The sequence below is a fragment of the Muntiacus reevesi genome, chromosome 6, assembly GCF_963930625.1.
Source record: "Muntiacus reevesi chromosome 6, mMunRee1.1, whole genome shotgun sequence".
Taxonomy (NCBI): Eukaryota; Metazoa; Chordata; class Mammalia; order Artiodactyla; family Cervidae; genus Muntiacus; species Muntiacus reevesi.
Window position 1 is genome coordinate 78,997,386 of NC_089254.1, and position 6,964 is coordinate 79,004,349.

General features: G+C 37.8%; 1 pseudogene; it reads right to left on the reverse strand.

Moving 5' to 3' along the window:
* Positions 1 to 3,872: 3,872 nt before the first annotated feature.
* On the reverse strand, positions 3,873 to 4,561 carry LOC136171006 (small ribosomal subunit protein uS15-like; annotated as a pseudogene).
* Positions 4,562 to 6,964: the final 2,403 nt, after the last annotated feature.

Consider the following 6,964-nt stretch of genomic DNA (forward strand, 5'->3'; position numbering starts at 1 on the left):
GGAGCAAGCAACTTTTAATTTCTTGGCTGCAGTCGCCATCTACAGTGTTTTGGAGCCCCCCAAAATAAAGTCTGTCACTCTCCATTGTTTCCCAATGTATTTGCCATGAAGTGATGGGGCTGAATCCCATGATCTTAGTTTCCAGAATGTTGAGTTTTAAGCCAGCTTTTTCACTCTCTTCTTTCACTTTCATCACAAGGTTCTTTAGTTCTCTTTCTGCCATAAGGGTGGTGTCATCTGCAGATTAGAGGTTATTGATATTTCTCCTGACAATCTTGATCCCAGCTTGTGCTTCATCCAGCCCGGCATTTCTCATGATGTTACTCTGCATATAAGTTAAATAAGCAGGGTGACAATATACAATCTTGACGTACTCCTTTCCCAATTTGGAATAAGTCTGTTTTTCCATTTCTGGTTCTAACTGTTGCTTCTTGACTTGCATACAGATTTCTCAGGAGGCAGGTAAGGTAGTCTGCTATTCCTATCTCTTTAAGAATTTTCCACAGTTTGTTGAAATCACTCACCTAGAACAAGACATCCTGGAATGTGAAGTCAAGTGGGCCTTAGGAAACATCACTATGAACAAAGCTAATGGAGGTGATGGAATTCCAGTACAGGAGATAGTGAAACCATTTTGAATAGTTGTTGAAATTTCCATCTCTTTTGAATTGAAGACTCAAAATACAAGCCAACTTGCATGAATTTTCCCATGACTTAATGCATCTAGAAACAGTCTTGTCCTTTTGTTGTATCCTTGAAATAGGAAACTAGCTTGACTCCATTTTATGGCTGTGTGACATTTTATTATACAAACTGTAATATCTTTAATTATGTACATTTTTATTATGAGGCAGTATTATTTTTATCTCAGACAATTGACTCATTAATTATATTAGACTTTTCCCTGAAAAAAGAAAGAGAATGTTAGGAAAATGTAATGGTGATATTTTGAAACCTTCGTACATTTTGTTAGAAATGAAATAATAATGTAGAACATTATACTGTGATCAGAACTGTAATGTAGATTAATATGGAAACTGGAAATATGGCTAACTGTGAGCAAACTAGATTATAGTAGATATAGAGCTGTGAAAAATGAAAAAGGAGTTAGAGATTTAATGCATAATTTTAACAGGTGAAAAAAGAGGTCCATATATTTATAGGAAATTGAGTGCATTTAAAATATGAAAACATTTAAGCATGAGTCATGGCAGTGGCAGTTGGAGAACTTGAGATGTTGGCAGCCAGGTCACAGAAGTGGCCAACAAGAATGCCATTATTCACAAGATGTGGGGGAAGGAGGGGCACATGTTTTCCTGCATGTCTTACTGTTGAACATATTAATGGGGATTAAAGCAGAGGATTGAGATTTGAATTGAATTAAACAATATATAGCTTGGAGCTAATACTGGGAAATAATGTTAAAGACAATGAAAATCTAAGCCAAAGGAAAGAGCATAAGAGGCATTTATAAGGAGGTTGGAAAGAATGTGCAGCTAAATGGTTAGAAAACAAAACAAGTGAGTGATAGATTGATATTTGACTTCTAAGTTTTCTTGAAAGCATGAACATGGATAGAGAAACAGATAGGTTAGGCTAGTGCTATATATGCTTTCAGAGGAAAATTTATCTCAAATATTACCTCAAATCTAGATATTACCTTATATTTCAAAACATTTTGTGAAATTAAATTATATTCAGTCCAGTCTTTTCATATTCTGAGAGCCATAATGTAAACCAGATATCCTAAAAATGGCAAAATTCTCCACTTCACTATCCCTATTATAATTAGTAATATGTAATAAATAATGTATAGGACAAATACATTAAAAGAAAACAAAAGTAATGGAAGGGTAGGAGACAATCTTTAATAGACCCCCATAACGTGCCTTTCATAAATAGCTTTCTTTAGTTTCATGCCTTCACATTTCGATTAGCTGCCTTAACAAATAGCCACGCCCTGAGAAATGCTTGCAGATAATGAGGTTAGCGTGTGCTGCAGTCCATGAGGTTGCGAAGAATTGGACATGACTGAGTGACTGAACAACTACAACAATGAGTTCAGTGGAGAGAAAGAGGTCTGAGAGGAACGCTGAGCTTGCCTCCTCCTAGAGAAAGGAATAGCCTGGTACTGGCAGCACTGGCTTTTGCAAGATGCCGGCACTTACCGCTGCTCCTGCTGCTGGGCCGCTGCCCAGAAGGTTGGGCGAAACTGGCAGGGTCTGAGGCTGTATAGCACTCTAGGCTCTGGGAAGTGTTTTCTCAAGTGTTGTCTCATCTGAGTTCATTGACATAGCACTGGTTTTAGTGTTTCCATTTTACTAGGGAGGAAATGGAGCATCTTGTCCTTAACTTAAACAAGGCCTCCCTGCCAAGTGACACACAGCTAGAATTTGCATCAATGTTGTACAACTCCAAATCTTAGTATGCTTCATGACCACAGTTTACTAGCTCTTGCTCAGAGAGGAACTACTGAGGATTGTAGTAGCATTATGGTACTACTTACTAATGGGTACAATGGTACCCATTATGGTAGCAGAGTGAGGATCAGACCAGGAGACCTGGCTTCTTGTGAGTTAATGCCATGGCAGTGTGAGACAGCCTTGAGTAAGAGGGATGCAGCCTCCAAAATACCTTAGCGCTTTCCAGTGGTAAAGAACTCACCTGCCACTGCAGGAGATGTAATGAGATGTTGATGTGATCCCTGGGTTGGGAAAATCTTCTGGGGAAGGGCATGACAACCCACCCCAGTATTCTTGCGTGGAGAATCCCATGGACAGAGGAGCCTGGTGGGCTATGGTCCTAGGGTCACAAAGAGTCAGACAAGACTCAAGCAACTTAGCAGTCACACATGCTTACTAGATAAAGTAAGTCCAAGGCATGTTTATATACAATAGTAAACTATGAATGATGTACTATATATTTAAAGGTTAAAAAAATGAAACTTCAAGAATATGTGACAAAGCATATATGTAGCCAACAAATCCTAAAATATTTTCTCTCTGTATCTTTTTAGAAAATGTTTACAGACTCCTGGTCTATTTAACTCTTCTGTGTCTTTAGCTGAGAGAAGAAGAAAATGATTTTTCTACAGGAAGTCTGGCCAATTTGAGATGGTCAATTCTAGATGATAGCTGAAGTCATTTTTGCTACTCTAAATGGAGTTGGCTCTCAGGTTGTATGTGTGCATTCCTTCATTTATTTTCTAATATGCTTTATTTTAAAAGGCTTGATGATTGTAAATACATATTATAACACAAAGATAACATCAAAAATAGTAAAACAAGAATATAAGAAAAACAGTAAGGTGAGATTTAGAAGCCAAGTACAATAGTGTTATATAGGAGTAATTATACTCCACAGTGCTCCAAATTTATTGATATAATTTGACTATTTCTAGATCCTGTGAAGTTAAATGATCATAATAAATGTTTCAAGAAATATTATGTGCTCCAAATAACTTATATTGTCTAGACAGATATTTTATAGAGGATTTGTTATTAAAATAATAATATGTACATTTTTCCGAGTTGCACTTTAATAACATTCTGTTTTATGTAATCAAAAGAAAGATATCTTCATTGATATTATCTTGAAATGCTTCTTTTTGTTTCTCCCTTTCAAAATTTCTAGTTGCATGTTACCAAGATTTGCCATAAATAAACTATATTTTCTTATGTGAACTAATGAACTAAAATTGAGACTTCCAGATATAACAGGTCTTTGAAACCTGAAATTACATAGGAATTGCAGGAAAAAAAATCAAATGTCTTAAACATCATTCTGTTATCAAAAAGAAAGATCATTATCTAGAGGAAACTTTTTTATGTAGTTAATTCAATAGCTTTATTGCTTGAGTGCAGTAGATAAATTTATGCAACTATAGCAGAGGCTGTTTATGACTCATATTTCCAATTGGGAAAGAAGACTCGTTTGGTCTTATAATATTGAGCCAACGGTGAATATGGCTCTCAGTCAGAATCAGGTGGAATTTAGCATCTTTATCCTTTTGGTTCCTCTAAAGATGCTTTCCAACAGCAACAGCTTTCTTAATTAAATGCTAAAGATCCTCAGGAAGATCAGGAGCAAGTCCTTTGGACTTAAGAGTTCTCAAGATTTAATCGCCTGTCACAAAACGTACTTCTGTAACACCATGTGAGTCTCTCAGGATCACACCTATTTGTGAGGGAGTCAGGCCCTTCTTGGGTTTGCCAGGTGGCACTAGTGGTAAAGAACGTACCTTCCAATGCAGGAGACATAGAGATGTGGGTTTAATCCCTGGGTTGGGAAGATCCCCTGGAGGAGGGCATTGCAACCATTCCAGTATTCTTCCCTGGAGAATCCCATGGACAGAGGAGCCTAGCAGGCTACAGTTCATAGGGTCGCACAGAGTTGGACATGACGGAAGCGACTCAGCAAGCAGCACACAGGCCCTTCTTGGCCCGTTTTTGGATCTATCCTTCACATTGTCAGAGGTCAGCTTTAGCCAAGTGGAGATGCTGTGGTTGTCGGGTAGAGTCCACTGGGACAGGCCCTTCCTGGGAGTGTGCATGGGACCCATGATCATGGCAGTGTGGTAGCAAAAGGAGAGGAGAGAATGTTTTTAAATGAGTTCTATTCCTTTTTGAAACATTTGAACAGATATCAAATTCCGTTAATCAGTTTTATTATCAAATCCTTCCATAGCAACAGAAAATTGTTCAAAATTAGTTCTCATGATAAAGACTATAATAGTTAATAAAATACAATGCTAAAAGTATTATGTGAGTAAAAGTAATAAAAATGGTATCGACCCATCTTAAGTTTCAGTAAATCATATCCAACAACTCATTTCCCTTGAATATGAGAACTGTGATTTTATCCTTCCCTATGGAGTGTTTTGTCAGTGTTCAATAGAAAAAAAAAAAGCACTAAAATTTAAGAAAAATGTATAACCCAAGTGAGGAAGCTATAGACAACAAATAACTGAATCAGTTACATATAAGAATGAGATACTTAATATAAGAGTTACAATGAATTAAAGGAAAGTAGACCACATTATTGGAGAAGGAAATGGCAACCCACTCCAGTATTATTGCCTGGAGGATCCCTTGGACAGAGGAGCTTTGGTGGGCTGCTGTCCATGGGGTCGCACAGAGTCAGACATGACTGAAGCAATTTAGCAGGCATGCATGTGTTGGATAAGGAAATGGCAACCTACTCCAGTGTTCTTGCCTGGAGAATCCCAGAGACAGGGGAGCCTGGTGGGCTGCCATCCATGGGGATGCACAGTGTCAGACATGACTGAAGCGACTTAGCAGCAGCAGCAGCAGCAGCAGCAGCAGCAGCAGCAGCAGCAGACCACATTATAAAATAAAATGTTAACAAGTGGAAGGAGGAGTATCATTATTCATGGTGAGTCACTACCAAAGTAATGTTACGATACATCGTGAGTAGCTGTCAAAGTCAGGTATCAACACCTTGTAGGGTTTTCTTTGTACTGCTTGATAAGTAAATGATGTATCTCTAAGAAAAGTATATAGTAAAAGAAGTGATAAGACATGAAGATTTCCCTCATGTCTTAGACAAGAAAAAATAATACATTTTCTGGAGAAGAAAAAACAATTATTGTCAAATTTGAATAAGACCTGAAGTTCAGATGGATTAGTGGTAACTTTGATTTCCAGTCTAAGAGCTAGGAAGTCCTTGATAATGAGGTACCAAGGTCTGTATTGGGAGAATATCTCAGAGTTAATCCCTTTTTAGACTTCCTCAGCCTTTCAGCCTCTTGGCTGCCTTTTGTTGTTCAGTTGTTAAGTGGTGTCCAGCTCCTCATGACTGCATGGACTGCAGCATGCCAGGCCTCCCTGTCCTTCACTATCCCTCAGTGTTTGCTCAGATTCATGTCTATTGAGTCAGTGATACCATCCAACCATCTCATCTTCTGTCACCTCTGAATACCTTTACCAGTATCAAAAGTTGTGAGATTTGGGCAACTTCAGTATGACTCCTAAATTTAAATCCTAGCAGGTATTCAACTTGATGTGTGTCTTTTTGTTGTTTAGTCACTAAGTTGTGTCCAACTTATTTGCGACCCCATGGTCTATAGCCAGGCAAGCTCCTCTGTCTATGGAATTTCCCATAGACTGGCAAGAACATAGGCAAGATTACTGGCGTGAGTTGCCATTTCCTTCTCCAGAGGATCTTGCCAACCCGGGGATTGAACCCATGTCTCTTACATTAGCAGGCAGACTCTTTAACATTGAGCAGCCAGGGAAGCACGTGTTCTTTAGGAAGGCTGAATTCTTTCAGTTGTTTTATTTCCTATTTAGAAAGGTGGCAATTTACCCTAAAAACAGTTTATAGAAATAATGAAAAATAACCACTCAATATTGTCCATATATATTTTATATAAATATGCCTTGTACCCTAAAAAACCCCCCAAGCTAGTCAGGAGGAGAAGGGGATGAAAGAGGATGAGATGTTTGGATGGCATCACTCGATGGACATGAGTTTGAGCAAGCTCTGGGAGTTGGCGATGCACAGGGAAGCCTGGTGTGCTGCAGTCCATGGGGTCTCAAAGAATCGGACGTGACTGAGCGACTGAACTGAATGACGCTAGTCTTCTGTTATTTAAGTGCATAGAGTATATGTGTTATTCTGATATTAACTGGTCTTATATTTATTATTTGTATTATTATTTACATTTATTTTTAATGCGTTACTCTTACATTAAATAGCTACCTCTCAAGAGGTATGGTTTTAAGATTTCTCTGAAAACGGATAGAATTGAACCCAGGAATCACCTCCATCCATATAATTTCATGAAAAATATGTTTGCTATCAGTTTCTAAAAATTAATTTTTTGCTGTGTTATAGAAATTTTAAAGCATACCTATATATCTGTATAAATTCTATGGTAGTATTCCATGTAAGTAGTCACTGTTCTGTTATATAGATTTTATTCATTCAAGTGAACAAATGA